Source organism: Tyto alba, unplaced genomic scaffold (assembly GCF_018691265.1).
Source record: "Tyto alba isolate M040663 unplaced genomic scaffold, T.alba_DEE_v4.0 Super-Scaffold_36, whole genome shotgun sequence".
Taxonomy (NCBI): Eukaryota; Metazoa; Chordata; class Aves; order Strigiformes; family Tytonidae; genus Tyto; species Tyto alba.
This window is the reverse complement of record NW_024881311.1, coordinates 1213052-1230769: the sequence shown is the minus strand read 5'-3', so window position 1 is coordinate 1230769 and position 17718 is coordinate 1213052. Positions and strand designations below refer to the sequence as shown.

The 17718-nt window shown below is 53.5% G+C and overlaps 1 long non-coding RNA gene across 1 annotated transcript; it reads right to left on the bottom strand.

Annotated features, from left to right (window-relative positions):
• Positions 1-473: 473 nt before the first annotated feature.
• Positions 474-1322, bottom strand: LOC122154286. Its single transcript, XR_006166173.1, has 3 exons — positions 1255-1322; positions 590-652; positions 474-504 (listed from the first exon to the last, which is right to left on the bottom strand). It is a non-coding gene; the product is annotated as an uncharacterized LOC122154286 (long non-coding RNA).
• Positions 1323-17718: the final 16396 nt, after the last annotated feature.

Genomic DNA, 17718 nt, shown 5'->3' with positions numbered 1-17718 from the left:
GTGTCCCCGGTCTGCTCCCCCTTCTCGGTCACCTTCCGCATTTGCGCACAATTTCTGCTGCGCTCGCCCACCTCCACTCTCCGAGGCTCGCTGCTAGTGCTGCTGCATGGAGGCTCTCCCTGGCCCTCTGGGACAACTTGTCCCACTGAACTGAACTCATGAGGCCAAATGGAGAGCACGTCGGGGAGCACAGCTCCCGTTGGACCGATCGACCCTTTGAGTGAGATGGACAAAAGCCATCCCTGCCTCAGGGAGTGCCACCCCCAGCTCTCCCTCCCCAGCTCCGCACCCACACCCTGAGGGGACAGAGTCAGGCCCTCTCGGGAGACACCTGAACCTCGCCCTCTCTCTTCGCCTTCCCTCCAGCATGGGCCCTGCTTGCACACCGCCGCTTTTGGGGACGCGTCTCCCACTTATGGCCCCCTGCCAGACGGCTCAGTACCTGGACTGCTTCGAAAAACTTCATATATCCTGCGCGGTGGGCGTTCCCGGGCTTGGACAGAACTGCATAGAAACCAGAGAAAGGGAAAGCCTCAGAGAATTGGGGACGCGTCTCCCACTTATGGCCCCCTGCCAGATGGCTCAGTACCTGGACTGCTTCGAAAAAATCCATATATCCTGGCGCGGTGGGCGTTCCCGGGCTTGGACAGAACTGCATAGAAACCAGAGAAAGGGAAAGCCTCAGAGAAAGGCAAAACCTCAGAGAAAGGGAAATGGCTCAGGCGCAGAGGTTGCAGGAGGATGGTGGAGGTTTCCCCAAAGCCTGTGCCCGACATGTCAGTGCATCCCTTTGGACCTCAGGTCACAGGAGGGATCCCCCGCTGCCGTGCCTGGGGCCTCTAGGGACCCAGGGCAAGCTCTGGCCTGCAGCTATTGCAGGGGGGTACGTTCCATTAAGAGTCGCATTTCCCATCATCTGCTGAGCGTGGCTCAGATGGTCTTGTTCCCCAAATGACTAAGTTCTGAAAGTCCTGTCACGGGGTGTGGTGGGAGGTGAGCATCTCTCTGCATCCACGGAGGGTTACGAGGGAGCATCTCCCCGGCGCGCTGACAGCAAGCCTCCACAGCCCAGAGGTGACCGGCATCCTCAGAGAGCCGGTCCTGGCTGCTGCTTTTGAAGCACTCGCTCTGTACCACCAACTCTTTTGGGTTGTGCTGCCGACAGGACGCGCGGTAGAGGGCACTGGGGGAAGAGCCTGAAGACACGGAGTGATTTTGATGCGTGGTGCTGGAGGATCAAAGGACGGCAATTACCTGGGAGGCCTGTTGACTGAATTGCCCCCGTTTTTGCATCAGACACTCTCACTGCCTGACTGCGTCCTCCCGAAACGCCTCGTTCTCCACAGTCTCTTGGTCCGTCTCTTTAGAAAGAAAGAAGGACAATTGAATTAGAAGTAACCGTTCCTCATCAGGAACACAGTATCTCCAGGAGGCCATACTTCTCAACATCCCTTCATGACGCTTAGAAACAAAGCCGGGACATTTGGGGGTGTACCTAGTGCCTAGTCCCAATGACATGTCATTCATGGAGGACAATTTAAGCACTAGACCCTTTCCACTTTAACCAGCAGACAGAAAATCCTGACCTGCTGGGAGACTAGGAGGTTGCACGTGAGCTTGTTCGCATTCCACTTAGTGCATTTTTGGCAAACGGCAAGATGATGGTAAATGACAGAATCTGTCAGAGGGGACAGGAAGATGCTGTAGCCAGTTCAGCTGGGGAAAGAGCCCTTCTGAGAAGCACTTCCCATCGTGTCAACTCCATCCCACGGTCAGGGTAACAGACACGCATGGTGGACTGAAGCGCCAGCTCTTGCAACCATACTCTGGGCATTTTCACAAGTGGCACTGACGAGCCCGCAGTGCCCCGAAACAAGAGGACAACCACAACCGACCGATCCAAAGCACGACTAGACGCAGGCGCAGCTAAACCAACCGAGACTGAATTCACAGCCCTTCATTTGAGCTGCCTTCAAGTTTGGCGTCTGGCCTCAAGCTGGGTGTCCAGCTTGTACCTTTCCCTGGCACGAGGTGTCACCGACCGTCCTCAGGCATCAAGAACGACGAGGCTGGACCGGGTTGTGAAGGTGGGGCTTCTCCGACCCTGGCCAGGGCACGCCTGCAGCCCTGGCAGTGTCCGCTGCTCTCAGCTACCCCAAGCTGCCTGCGCATCCTCTCCGCAGCCCAAGGGCACTCTCCCCTCGGGTGGGTGACCGGGGGTGCTGGCCCTCTCATGACTTGTCAGGAACCAGCTCCTTGGCAAGTCTGTCACACATTCCAGGCGTGAGGAGCACCAGTTCCTGCCAGCTGGGTACCAAGGTCTGCCCAGAACAGCTCTGACCCCGGTAAGGCTCTAACCGGGGCAGCAGCTGGTCCTGGCACTCGGTTTGAACCGCGACTGGCAGCAGAGAGTCGGGCATCTCTGCAGCTCGCCAGCGCCTGCAAGGCGTGAAACTGAGTGTGGCCGCAGTGAGGCTCTGAGCGACCCCCTCCTCCTGCTGTGCAGGCTACGGCTTGTCCATCCACGCCCCCAACACCTCCGCTTCCCACGGCTTCTGGTGAAGAGCAATCATCTCTACCCACCATGTGCTGCTTTGTCCAGTTCCTTCAGGACTCCCTCTAGGACTTCTGATGACCGCGGGGAAGATTTTTCCATTTCCGCTCTGTACTTGGCTCTCGGAGGACCTGAACGGAAAGCACAAAGTTAAATTTCTGGCAAATAGACTACTGGGAATGAGTGCTTAGTCTGTGGTCAGTCGAGACTGACCACTCACCCCTGCGATGCCAGGTGAGCTCCAGCGCAAGATCCAGCCGAGAAGCGGGAAGAGCCCTCCCTGCACCCACATCTGCAACCAAACACCCACGAGAAGTTTCCGTCACGCGCTGGGATACAATACACTGACACAGCTGAATAGCAGAACATAGAAGGGCATCACGTAACGACCTGGCACACACAGTGCAGGTCGTCTGCATTCTCACACCCGCAAGAGATGCCTCGCCACATTTGGCCTTTGAGCTGGCAGCTCCCAAGGGAAGCAAGAAGCCGGGACGTACCCACGCGATCTCCCTGAGCGTCAGCCCTGGAAGCCGGCTGGGAAGCTGGGTAGCCATCGCCTCCAGCCACGTCTGTAAACAAAGAGAACCGAGAGGCTCCCATGAACTGTATTTCACTATACAAAACAATACAGGGGCGTGAAGGCAGTTCAAACAGGGGATTGCTCCATGGCACTCGTCCCCCCCCTCCCCTCAGGAGCACTGTGCAGACAGGTAGGGGCCTGGGCCACGCTGATCCAGAAGGAAAGCGTGCACGGAGGTATCGCTCCGGAGAAAGGACTCCCTGCCGCTCACACCAGCTCCAAGAAACTCAGCCCAGCAAGCCCGCTGGCTTTGCAGCAGGCGCTGGAAGCAGCGCAGGGTTGGAGAGGCTGGCCCAGACAGCTTCCCAAGGCAGAGTGCCCTGGGGCACATCAGCGAGCCCAACACATTCACCCCCTGCTCTTCCGCACGGCGGAGCGTCGGCCAAGAAACTGTTCAGTTCAGTGTTGTCCTGGGCACAGAAAATGAAAACCTAGCTGCTCCCTCATTCCAGTGACGTACCTGTGGGATCGCCCTGAGGCTCCCAGAGAAGATCCGGCGGAGAATCTGGGTGGCCACTGGCTACGGGCACAGCTGTAATCAAGCATGTTCCCATTAGATGTGGGGATCTGCTTCTTTCTGGGTGACCTGCACTGACTGGAAGGGGCTCAGGTAACGACAGGGGAGCCAGACGTGGGCGGAGGTTTATTGCCGAAGCTGCAGAGGGGCCTGGGTGACCTGTTTGCTGCACCTGGAGGCTTTCAACAGACTGTTCTTTCCAGGCCACGTGCAACAACACCCCTCAAGGCCCAGCGGATGGACAAAGCTACGTAGGGCCCCTCGGGGATTTTTCTCACGGGGAGGTCTCTTCTGTGCACAAAAGCAGCCCACGTGAAAGCAGCGGAGGAAAACAGCGATCACTCATTCACACGTCTCGTGGAGAAGAGAGCCCTGGCCAGGCAGAGGCTGCTGCAGCAGCGCTGCCCTGTCCGGTCGCCATCTGCTCCCCGGGCTGTGGGCTGGGGACGTGTGTCCCACGGGGACCCGGGTTCGCCCAAGGAGAGGGAGCACTGCAGGGCTGGGGCAGGAACGCTCCTCTTTTCTTTCCTGAGCGGCCAGATCTCGCTCAAGGCCGGCCGGCCCCGAGGCTGAAAGCCGGGATGCCGGGGAGCGGCAGAGCCACCAACCTGGGCCCATCTGGCAGCGAGCAGCCCGGGGAAGAAGTGCTCCCGCGGGCTCTTGCCTGGCTCCTGCAGTGCTGCTCCGGCCCTGGCACACAGCCCGGGGGAAGGCTGCCCCGGGGCAGGGCGGCACAGGGCTGGCTCGAGGGACGGTTGCTCCCCGCCGCCCCCGGCCCCACCGTTCGTTCCCCTGGAAAACGCCCCCAGCGGCCGCAGCCCCCTGCGCCTCCCCACAGGACATCTGCCTCCCACTGCCCGTGGAGCTGGGCACGGCTCCCCCGGCCCGGCCCGGCCCCGCTGTCACCCCGAGGGGCAGTGGGTGCCGGGCCGCGCTGCCAGGGCTGGGTGCTGGCCCTCACCTGCCCGCACGCCTAATCCCCGCGCTCGCCACCGCGCACCGCTGACACGCCGGGCTTGCAGGGCCACCAGGACGAGGAGGAGGAGGCGGGTGGGGGCCATGGCCCCCTGCGCCTGCCCCGCGCCGCTGCCGCTGCCGGCACTGCTGAAGCGGTGCCCGCGGCACAGCCCTCCAGCGCCGGGCGGGGCCCGGCAGGGCTCTGTGACGTCAGAGCCCGGCCTCCGCGCGTCACCGGGCCCTGGGGCACCGCCCCTGCCCCACCCGGCCCCTCGGGAGGGCGGGGGGCGCCTGTGCCAGCCCATTGCTGCCCCCGCGGCGGGGCCCTGGCAGGCGGGGGACGCTCACCTCATGGCCCTGCCCCGGGGGGGAAGGGTCAGCTTGGAGACCCCCGGAGAAAGATTCCGGGGCGAGAAAGACGTTCTCTGGTCTGGGAAAGGCAAAGGCATCCCTCACCGGCAGAGCGAGGAGATGGCCTGCTTGGAGCACAGGCACCCTGCCCACCTCGAAGGGGCTACGTTGCCAACTTGGCCAGCAAACTCAAGCTCCGCGGCTCCTTCGCGGAACTCGCCTCCTTCTAATGCTAAAAATCCCGCCGGCAGGTCAGAGAGAGCCTTGTCCGGGGGAAGAGCCTTCCCCTGGCTGGGGCGTGCCACCACACGCGTTGTGGCAGCAGTGGCAGAATTGCACGGGAACTACTGTGAAGAATGTAATATAAAGCATTTTGCTTCAGCCATGTCAGAAACAAGCTCATGTATATTAAAAAAAAAAAAAAAAAAGTTTTACTGGGGACAAAGTCAGTGGAGCAAAGAACACAGCGCTGGGCGCAGTGGCGCAGTCTGCCCCAGCTGGGGCTTCTTTCTGTAGAGCCTCCAGGAGATTTCACTGGTTGAGCGAAAACGGCGGGTTTTCTCCTCTTGACACCTGCCCAGCTCCTTTTTCTTGGTTTCTCCGAGGCTGTCTCTCTCAGTACTTTTCCACTGCCCTCTCGGGTGGTTAGTGTGTGTGTGTGGGGTGAAGTCCGGGTCCCTCTCCATCAGGAGTTCTTTGCTTAACCCTTTTCTGCTGGCTGCCATTCCTCCCCAGCCCCCCCATCCAGATTCCCCTTTACATGACACCTAACCACAGACCCCACCCCCCCATCCTCTTGCTTGCCCAACTCCCCACAATGCCCACCATGCCTAACTTGTGATCACAAAAGGCTTGCTTAACTGTTATAATTTTAACAATACTGCTTTAATAAGAGTAACTCAATAAAAGGAATTGTTTAATCACTTTTAGCGAAAGCAAAATTCTTCTGTTACTTCTCCCAAACCACCCCTTTTCTTTTTAATACCATATTTTGCCTGAGCTTACTAACACTTGTCTCATTCTTTTCTGAATATCCTATCTTTGTGGGCACCAGCTGATGCAGCCATTTCAGGGTTTACCGGCATAGCTGCTATTTGCATCCCCTCAATAACATGAGATACTAGCCATATAAAGCAGGGTATTAAACATGGTAAAAACAAGCAGCCTGTGACAGCACAAAGGACGTAAAATACAACCTTTTCCCACACTCTGATGTTGGACATAACAATAAATCACTTGTTGCACGGATTTGCCGCTATTAGAGCGAACTAGATCAGGATGATGAGCGGAGGTCCAGTATAACATATACTCCCACCTCTCATGCCCATGGGCATGCAGCCCACAGCTGAGATAAAGGTCTTCTTGGTGACGAGCACAGAGGTTAACCTGGTCTTGCCCTCTACTGTTTTCAAATGTAACAAATCCGTGTTTTAACAGTCAATTCAAGTGCAGCTCCTTTGTAGCCACTTCCTTTGTTTCTAAGCAAACGTTTTTTGGCTCTTTCTGTCAGTGTCCTTCCACCGACTCTCAGGGACATCCCAAATTTCGGGGACTAACCTCCTTTTCCCACAAATCAAGGTTACAGTTCGTGCCCCTTCCCTATACTCACAGTCCCTGTTACAGTTATAACACAATTTTCTCCATATACAATACCACCTGCGGTTACACGTTTCACACTCACACAAAACCCACGCTTCACGAAATTCGTGTATGCACTCGAGACGTGGTATTACCCTAATAGGTTGATTTTCTAGCAATGCCCGATCTAACCCAAAACGCTCATAGTCTATTACCAAACAGCTTTTTCCCTGATATCTTTTTGTGGTTCCCCATACAGCGAGTAAGTAAATTTTCAGTGTCACGCCCGAACCCAGTCCCCTCCCGACAAATTTATTTAGTCCTTTTGAGGTAGACTCGTAGTTATCACTTGATGGTACCACAGTCCACTCCCGAGGCTTTTCCACCGGTCCTTTTCCTCGGGAGGCAGGAGTCCCACCCCTTTTCTTTTGTTCGGATCGCTGTCTCGGTGGTCAGCAGCACCTGAAATGGACCTTCCCACTCGGGAGTTAAGGATTGATCGTTTCACACTTACATACTGATTTTCTACTTCTGTGCTGACAATATCCCTGTTATTACTCATACATGGTAATCCAAACATCATTTCATAGGGAGAAATTCCCAGGTCCGCTCGTGGCTGAGTACGGATCCTTAATAAGGCCAACGGCAGGCATTTAATCCAAGGCGTCCGAGTCTCGATCATTAACTTAGTCGAGGTTTGTTTTGAAATTTGATTCATTCTTTCTCCTCTTCCAGAACTTTGAGGGTGCCACAGGGTGTGCCACGCCCATTCGATCCCTAAAGCTTCAGATAGTTGTTGTAAGATTTTTGAAGTGAAATGTGTTCCTCTGTCTGAGTCTATTCTTTCTATTAATCCAGAGCTGGGGATAATGTTTTCCAATAACACCTTGGATCCCACGCTTGCCATTGCTCTTGGTGTGGGGATTGCTTCCACCCAATGAGGTAAGTGAGCCACTAATACCAACAGGTACTTCCACCTTTGTATTTGAGGTAGCTCTGTGAAGTCTACCTGGAGGCTCTGAAAAGGCCGTATGGCTAGCTCCCATCTCCCAGCCACCTTTCCTCTCATTACCTTTTTGTTCACTTTTTGACAAATCAGCAGCTAGTTGTTTAGCTGCCGTGTTTATTCCTATATACCCATATTCTGTAAGAAAAAATCACAAAGCGCTTGCATTCCCCAGTGTGTTTACTGATGCATTAATGACAGAAGTTCTCGTGATAATGTTTTGTTTAAAATCTGCTTTCCATGGACTGGTAAAGTCCATTTTCCTTCTGGATATTTTTCAGCCCCTATTTTAAGTATATCCTTCTCCTCTTGTTCTGTGAAATTCCCGACTTAATTCTCATAATCCCCTGGCGTTACTACTGCTGATGACTCTGTAGCTGTTTCTCTGTCTGCTTGATCTGCTAAGTTATTCCCCCTTATTTCCATCGATGCTCCCCTCTGATGCCCTCTCACATGCACAATTGCAATTTCTGAGGGGAGATTCAGGACTTTTAAAACTTCTCTAACCACCTGCTCGTGTACTAGCTCCTTCCCTTTTACATTCACAAGCCCACACTTCCCCAAATTTGTGGACTACTCCAAATGCATACTTTGAGTCTGTGTACACTGTCCCTTCCTTATGTTTCAAATATGTCCACGCCTGTTTCAGGGCATAGAGTTCACAGACCTGCGCTGACCACCCAGCAGCTATTTTCCCTTTTTCTAACACTACCATTTTCTGCCCATAGATAACTGCATAACCCGATATTCTTTTCCCTTCTAGGCATTGAGAGGACCCATCAATAAATAGTTTTTCCCTATAGGGCAAAGGTTCATCTAACACTTGTTCTCTTGTTGTTGTTTGATAATTAATAAAATCCAAACAGTCATGTTCTGGTTCCTGAACACCCTCCCCATATAGAAATAGGGATTAATATTTTTAGTTGTTATTAACGTGAGCTCTATCTGATTGTCCTGGTTGGGGCTGGACTAGAGTTCCTGTTGGTTTCAGTAGCTGGAGGAGTGCTGCAGCACAGAGACCCCAGGGGCTCCCCAGGCCCAGTGCCCTCACCTGTGTGCGGGGGCGGGGGGAGCACAGCTGGAGGGCTGGGCCCCGATTGGCTGATAGTCCATGTCATGTGACATTGTGCTCACTATATAAAGGCAGGAGAGCGGTGGGGGGCTGCCACTTCTGGGAGTGTGGCTGTGGTGGCTTTGTGTTTGGGATTGGGGGAGCAGGTGGGTGTTGGTTGGCGGGTGGTGAGCAGCTGTATTTTACATTACCTGCTGATACTGCTGTCAGTGTATTATTCTGTTACTGTTATTGAACTGTTTTTATCTCAACCCGTGAGTCTCCCTTTGCCCCTCCGATTCCCTCCCCATTCCCAAGTGGGGGGAGGGTGGGTGAGCGGCTGTGTGGTGTTTAGCTGCTGAGTAGGCTCAAACCACAACAGTCCTTTTTGGCGCCCAAGGTGGGGCACAAAGGGTTGAGATAACAACAGATTTGATCTGTGAGTACTATCAAGTTTGTTATAATGCGACTGCACATCCTGTTACAATGTCATTTGCTTGGCTCCTAAAATCATGGGTTTTGTTGCTGCAGTTGTGTTATGCATCCCATTACTTACTATATGTAGTCCCCATGCTGCTGCTTATTACCGTGGGAATTGGATTAAGATTTTTGCCTTGCTGTATTATGTAACTCTAATTTATGGCATGATAAAATCTTCTGTCATGGGAGTTGTGGGGCACCTACTGGAATGGGTTAGTAACTACACCCTCCACCTTTTCTCCTCAGAAAGCCCACCCAAGGGGGAGATACCTTTTTCCATCTTCTCCAAGCTACTTGCAAGTATACTTGAGAATGCTGAGAACTCTGAATATCCATGGAATGCTCATATTAACGTTGTTGTCTTGTTTCTGGAAGCTGTAGTGTTCCTGAATGTGGTTCAGGTTCTGTTTCGGGTTAAGCAACTGTTTCTGAATACCACCCAGAGGTCTACCCCAGGGTTGCAGAGTTATGAGTGGCTGGGAGTGGGGGTAGCATGGGCAAGTACCTAGGACAGTGGGGACCTCCAATGTTTTGGAATTTCACCCCTGAACAAGTGCGGGATCCTGAGAAATTAGTAAAATATTTCGAAAAGGTGTGCTGTCATCCTGACACCTCAAGAGAGACGCAGATCATTGCAACATGCTGGGGCCTGGCCCACGCCTACCGAACCTGCTCACCACTCTGCAGTACCCTCAAAAGGAAGACGTCTCTGCATCTGCGAGCAAAACAACCGGCACTGCAACCACTGTGACCCCCCACCAGGCACTGCAGCCACTCCAACTCAGGTGACAGACACTGCAGCCAATCCGACCCCTACGATAATTACTGCAGGTGAACTGGAGCATCAATCCACAACAGTATCAGTTGCTCCCATACAGAAGAAGAAATACACTAAAAAATCCCCTCGCATTGTAAAAGGTGATGATGAACCAGGGCCGTCACAAGAACAGGAGGAGGAGGCAGATCCAGTGGTAATCACCCGATCCCTATCCCTGAGTGAACTACGACACATGCGAAAGGATTTCAGTTGCCATCCAGGCGAACACCTCCTTACCTGGCTGCTCCGATGCTGGGATAGCGGGGCCAACAGTGTGGAATTAGAAGGTAGAGAGGCCAGGCAACTGGGATCCCTGTCCAGGGACGCAGGCATTGACAAGGTTATTGGAAGAAAGACACAAACGCTCAGCCTTTGGAGATGACTGCTGTCAGGCGTGAGGGACAGATATCCCTTCAAGGAAGATCTTACATGTCATCTAAGTAAGTGGACTGCCATGGAGAGAGGCATCCAATACCTGAGGGAACTGGCTGTGTGGGAGATGGTTTATTATGATCCAGACGATGCGCGGCTACCCACAGACCCAGATGAAGTCCAACGCACCCGGCCCATGTGGCGGAAGTTTATACGGAGTGCTCCATCATCACATTCGAATGCACTAGCAGTATTTGACTGGAGAGACGAAGAGGGACCAACTATGGATGACTTGGCTCGCCGACTCCGGCACTACGAAGAAAGTCTCTCTTCTTCCATTGTCGCAGCTGTGGAGAAACTGTCACAAGAAGTCCGACAACTCAAAGAGGACATGTCCTACTCTCCACCTCCACAGACTAAGGTCTTGGCTATCAGGAGCAAACGACTCCCTACTCAAGCGAGACGATATACGCCATGGGAGAACCTATGGTATTACCTGCATGACCATGGAGAAGATATGAGTAAATGGGACTGGAAACCCACCTATGTTCTAAGAGAGCGGGTCTGAGAGTTGGAAGGAAGAATGGCTACAAATCAAGGTTCTTCCAGGATAAGTGCTGCTCCGGTCTCAGCTAATCAGTTACCCAAACAGCGTAGAAGAATTGACTTTGCTCCTGATCCTATGAGGAGAACTTCTGAGTCGTACTTACAAGAAGTGAGTAACCAGGATGAGACCGAGGTTCGCACAGACCGCACTAACCCCTTCATCAACAGTGGATACTATGAGCAGCATTAGAGGGGCCCTGCCTCCAGCCAGGTGGAGGAGAGGGACAGTCGTGTTTACTGGACTGTGTGGATTCGATGGCCTGGCACATCGGACCCCCAGGAGTATAAGGCTTTGGTGGACACTGGTGCCCAGTGCACCCTGATGCCGTCGAATTTCCAAGGGACAGAGGCTATCTGTATCTCAGGAGTGACAGGAGGTTCTCAACAGCTGACTGTTGGAGGCTGAGGTGAGCCTAACTGGAAATGAGTGGCAAAAGCACCCTGTTGTAACTGGCCAGGAATCTCCCTGTATTCTTGGAATAGATTATCTCCGGAGAGGGTAGTTTAAAGACCCAGAAGGGTACTGGTGGGCTCTTGGTATAGCTGCCTTGGAGACAGAAGAAATCAAACAGCTGTCCACTCTGCCAGGGCTCTCAGAGGATCCTTCTGCTGTGGGACTGCTGAAGATTGAAGAGCAGCAGGTGCCGATCGCTACCACAACTGTGCACCGATGGCAATATCGCACCAACAGAGACTCTGTAGTTCCCATCCACCAACTGATTCGTCAACTCGAGAGCCAAGGGGTGATCAGCAAGACTCGCTCACCCTTTAACAGCCCATGTGGCCATGTGGAAGTCTAATGGAGAGTGGAGACTGACAGTGGACTATCGGGGCCTGAATGAAGTCACACCACCGCTAAGTGCTGCTGTGCCAGACATGCTGCAGCTTCAGTATGAACTGGAGTCAAAGGCAGCCAAGTGGTACGCCACAGCTGATATCACCAATGCCTTTTTCTCCATCCCTCTGGCAGCAGAGTGCAGGCCACAGTTTGCTTTCACCTGGAGGGGTGTCCAATACACCTGGAACAGACTGTCCTAGGGGTGGAAACACAGTCCCACTATTTGCCATGGACTGATCCACACTGCGCTGGAACAGGGTGAAGCTCCAGAACATTTACAATACATTGATGACATCATTATATGGGGGAATACAGCAGAAGAGGTTTTTGAGAAGGGAGAGAAAATAGTTAAAATTCTTTTGAGAGCTGGCTTCACCATAAAACGGGGTAAAGGCAAGGGCCCTGCAGAGGAGATTCAGTTTTTAGGAATCAAATGGCAAGATGGACGTCGTCAGATTCCAATGGATGTGATTAATAAAATAACGGCGATTTCTCCACCAGCTAGCAGAAAGGAAACACAAGCTTTTCTAGGTGTTGTGGGTTTCTGGAGAATGCATATTCCAAATCACAGTCAGATCGTAAGCCCTCTTTATCAAGTGACCCGGAAGAAAAAATATTTTTTATGTGGCCCTGAGCAGCGGCAGGCCTTTGACCAAATTAAACACGAAATAGTTCATGCAGTAAGCCTTGGGCCAGTTCGGGCAGGACATGATGTTAAAAACGTGCTCTACACTGCAGCTGAGGAGAATGGCCCTACCTGGAGTCTTTGGCAGAGGGCACCAGAGGAGACCCGGGGTTGACCCCTGGGATTCTGGAGTCGAGGATATAGAGGATCCAAAGCCCGTTATACTCCAACTGAAAAAGAGATACTGGCAGCATATGAAGGGGTCCGAGCTGCTTCAGAAATAATTGGTACAGGAGCACAGCTCCTCTTGGCACCCCGACTGCCGGTACTGGGCTGGATGTTCAAAGGGAGGGTCCCTTCAACACATCATGCAACTGATGCTACGTGGAGTAAGTGGGTCACACTCATCACACAGCGGGCTCAAATAGGAAGCCCCAGCCGCCCAGGAATATTAGAAGTAATCACAAATTGGCCAGAAAACAAAGATTTTGAAATGTCACCAGAGGAAGAGGTGACCTGACCTGAGGAGGCACCGCCATATAATGAGCTACCAGATAATGAGAAGCGCTATGCCTTATTTATTGATGGGTCCTGTCGCATTGTAGGGAAACATCGGAAGGGGAAGGCTGCTGTGTGGAGCCCCACACGACGGGTCGCAGAAGCTGCTGAAGGAGAGGGTGAATGCAGTCAATTTGCAGAGGTGAAAGCCATCCAGCTGGCCTTAAGTATCGCCGAGCGAGAAAAATGGCCAGTCCTTTACCTCTACACTGACTCATGGATGGTGGCAAATGCTCTGTGGGGGTGGCTGCAGCAGTGGAAACAGAGTGGCTGGCAGCGTAGAGGCAAACCCATCTGGGCTGCCAACTTATGGCAAGATATTGCTGCTCGGGTAGAGAACTTGTCTGTGAGAGTACGTCGTGTAGATGCCTGTACCCAAAAATCGAGCGACGAAGAACATCGAAACAACCATCAAGTGGACCAAGCTGCTAAAATTAAGGTAGCTCAAGTGGATCTGGACTGGCAACATAAGGGCAAAAAGTTTATGGCTATGGGCCCATGATACCTCAGGCCATCAAGGAAGAGATGCAACATATAGATGGGATCGTGACCGAGGAGTGGACTTAACTATGGACATTATATCACAGGTTATCCATGAATGTGAGACCTGTGCTGCCATCAAGCAAGCTAAGAGGTTGAAACCTCTTTGGTATGGAGGGTGATGGTTAAAGTATAGATACAGGGAGGCCTGGCAGATCGATTACATTACACTCCCACAAACTCGACATGGCAAACATTACGTTCTCACAATGGTAGAAGCAACTACTGGATGGCTGGAAACATATGCTGTGCCCCATGCCACTGCCTGGAACACTATTCTGGGCCTTGAAAAACAAGTCCTGTGGCGGCATGGCACCCCAGATAGAATTGAGTCAGATAATGGCACTCATTTTCGAAATAATCTCATAAACACCTGGGCAAAAGAACATGGCATTGAGTGGATATATCACATTCCCTATCACGCACCAGCCTCTGAGAAAATCGAGCGGTACAATGGGCTACTAAAGACCATGCTGAGAGCAATGGGAGGTGGAACTCTTAAACACTGGGACACACATTTAGCAAAGGCCATGTGGTTAGTCAATACTAGAGGATCTACCAACCAGGCTGGCCCTGCCCAGTCCAACCTTCTGCGTGCTGTAGATGGGGATAAAGTCCCAGTAGTGCACCTTAACAACATGCTAGGAAAGACTGTCTGGGTTATTCCCACTTTAGGTATAGGTAAGCCCATACGTGGAATTACCTTTGCACAAGGACCTGGGTGCACTTGGTGGGTAATGCAGAAGAATGGGGAAGTCCGATGTGTGCCTCAGGGGACTTAACGTTAGGTGAAAATAGCCAATAAATTGAACTGTATTAGGTCAATCACCAAACAGCCCTATCAATGCATCGCTATGATTGACACACATTATATAACAGCATCACACTCATGAAGGAACACATGAACTCAAAGTCAGGATTGGTTTCAGCAAATGATGCCCAGTGACTCCCATAGACCATGAATACAGACGGCATCAGATGTATCAGCCACCAGCTCCAACTGTAACAGACACTTAATGCCTTCCTCCTGCAAGGTCACCTGGTCACCTATTCCCTACTGACCAAGAATCACCCTTCCTGCCTTAAAAGACTATTATGACAGATGGAACGCAAAGTTATGAACCAAATGAACTTATGATACATTCTGCAGTGATGGCCCAGTGACTGAGGGAATGCTGTCTGTGTGCACATGCCTAAAACCCAGGAGAAAGGATAACGATCAATTAGACTGTATTGGGTAATAGTGGAACTTGAGCATAACGTAAATGATATGGAATAAGGGGTGGATACTGTCTTGCTTTGGGCCGAAATAGAGTTAATATTCCTTTTCAGGGACTAGATGAGTGCTGTGTTTTGGATTTAGCTTTGGGTTTGGTATGGGAAGAATGCTGATAGCACACTGATGTTTTCAGCTGCTGCTGAGACTTCAAGGACTCTCCGACTCTCCATGTCCTGCCCGTGCGCAAGGGAGCAGGGAGGGAGCACGGACAGCACATCAGACCCTAACTGGCCAGTGAAATATTCCATATCATGGAACGTCATGCTCACTATATGAGGAGGGGTGGTTGGGAAGGGCTCTCTCGCTTCCGGGATTGCGATTGTGGGATCTTGGTATCTCGGGGTCGCTGGCCAGGAACGGGCTGGATATTGGTTGGCGGGTGGTGAGCAATTACGCTGTACATTGCCTGTTTATATATTTCTTTTTGTTTTCCCCCTATCATTGTCATTGTTCTCGTTTTATTGCTGTTATGAAACTGTTCTTATCTCAGCCTGCGAGTCTCCCTTCACCCCTCTAATCCCCTCCCCCATTCCCAGGTGGGGAGGGGGAAGGGAGGGTGACCAGCTGTGGGGGTTGGCTGCTGACCAGGCCCAAACCAAGACACTTGGATTTGTTAAACAGAGGAGGGCAAGACTGGGTTAACCTCTGTGCTCGCCACCAAGAAGACCTTTATCTCAGCTGTGGGCTGCAACCCCATAGGCATGAGAGGTGGGAGTATATGTTATACCGGACCTCTGCTAATCATCCTGATACGGTTCGCTCGAACAGCGGCAAATCCGTGCAACAAGTGTTTTATTGTTGTGTCCAACATCAGAGTGTGGAAAAAAGGTTGGATTTTTCTTCCTTTGTGCTATTGCAGGCTTGTGTTTTTACCATGTTTAATATCCTGTTTTATACGGCTAATATCTCACATCATTGAGGGGATGCAAATAGCAGTTATGCTGGTAAACCCTGAAATGGCTGCATCAGCTGGTGCCCACAAAGTAATGATATTAAGAATGAGACTAATTGTTAGTAAGCTCAAGCAAAATATGGTACTAAAAGAAAAGGGGTGGTTTGTGATAAATAACAGAAGAATTCTGCTTTTGCTAAAACTAATTAAACAATTAATTTTATTGAGTCAGGCTAAAGCTGTTATTAAAATTAGCGTTGCTAAAATTATAACAGTCAAGCAAGCTTTTTTGGTCACAAGTTAGGCATGTGGTTGGGCATCGTGGGGAGTTGGGCAAGTGAGAGGATGGGGAGTGGTCTGTGGTTAGGTGTCATGTAAAGGGGAACTTGGGGGGGGCTGGGGAGGAATGGAAGCCAGCAGAAAAGGGTTAAGCGAAGAACTCCTGATGGAGAGAGACCTGGACTTCGTGCGTCCCCCCCCCCCCCCCCCCCCCCCCGTAAGTACTGAGAGAGACAGCCTCGGAGAAACAAAAAAAAGGAGCTCTGCAGGTGTGAAGAGGTGAAAACCGCCATTTTCGCTCAACTAATGATATCTCCTGGTTGCTCTATGAAAATAATCCCCTGTTGGGGCAGGGGGTGCCCCATTGCCCCCAGCGCTGTGTTCTTTGCTCCGCTGACTCTGTCCCCAATAAAACATGTTTTTGCTAGACGTGAGCTTGTTTCTCACAGGTAAACGTAGCAGACCGGCGGAGAGGTGGAGGCTTCTCGGAAAAGCCGGGACTATTCCTGCCTTGCAGGCACCCAGAGCCCGGGCTTCTGTCCCGGGGCATGCCCGCGGGGCGCAGGGACCCCCCCCCCGCGCTGGGGCACAGAGAATGCCTGCCTCTGGGGGCTCCCCTGGGCTCAGGGGGTTCATTCCCGAGTTTGGGGGACAGCGGGAGGAGCCCGGCCCGGCTGCGCCCGGCAGCCAGCGAGGGCGGGCGAAGGCAAACGGCCCCGGCCCGCTCTGGCCAGGCCCGGCCCGACCCAGCGCTCCCCTGGGGCCCACGGGGAGCGGCTGGGGAGGGCGGCCCCGCCCCCGCGCTGCTCCTCAGGCCCCGCCCCCGGCCGGCCGGGACTGCCGGGCCGCCTCCGGCCCCGCCCATTGGCTCAGCCGTGGCCAATGGCGTGGCTGTTGCCGGGCAGGGCAGCCCGGGCCCCTCCTCCCAGCGCCGCCCCGCGCCCCCTCCCCAGCGCGCGGGGCCTGAGCGGGCCGGGCTCGGGGCGGTTTGTCCGTCCCTCAGAAAGGGAGCGGGAACAAACCCCGCCGGCAGCCGCTTCCCCAGCGCCGCTGTGCCCGGGCTCAGCCGCGCTCCTCCCTGCCCGGCTCCTCGGCCGCCTCTCCCCCTCGAGCGAGCGCCGCAGCGGGACGGGGCACGGGGCTGCGGGCGCCTCGTCTCTGCCGCCCCTTCCTCCTCAGGCCGTTTCCCTGCTCCCGCCTGGGCCCCGCAGGCCCCAGCTGCGGCCAGAGAACCTGCTGCTGCCTGGGCTCCTCTCCAGGGGCCGCAGCTCCTGCCAGGGTCCCGCTCGGGCCTGGGCTCTCCGCGGGCTGCAGCTTCCTGCTGGCGCTGGCCGCCCGAGGGGGACGGCGTTGGTGGCTGCGTCCTCTTCTCGGCAGCCATTTCCCAGCAGCGCAGGCTCCGTGAGGCTGGCCGGGAGAGCCCCCGGGGGGGGCACTCACCCGGGCCGAGCCCTGCTCCAGCCCGCCACCCGGCCCATGAATTAAGGAAGGTGGCAAAGAGTCCTGGGCCCAGCCCTGACCGCTGGATGCCACCGCTGGTTCCTGGCCTCCAACTACGCCCGGTGCCACTGAGCAGCACCCTCGGCCCGGCCGTCCAGCCTGTTGCAGTCCCGCTCGGTGCTGGCTCATGCAGACCATTGCCGTTCCAGTGACTAGAACTCGAACTTTAAGAGAATGCAAGGTGGGCACATGCAAGCCCACAGCTTTCAAAACCCCATACCAAAAACTTGTAGTACTGGCTATTTCCACCAACTGCCTCAAATCCTACAGAGAAGGAAGGAAACACCCCGTAAATTACACATGCAAGGGCAACAAGTTTTTTTAACTCTGGCTTT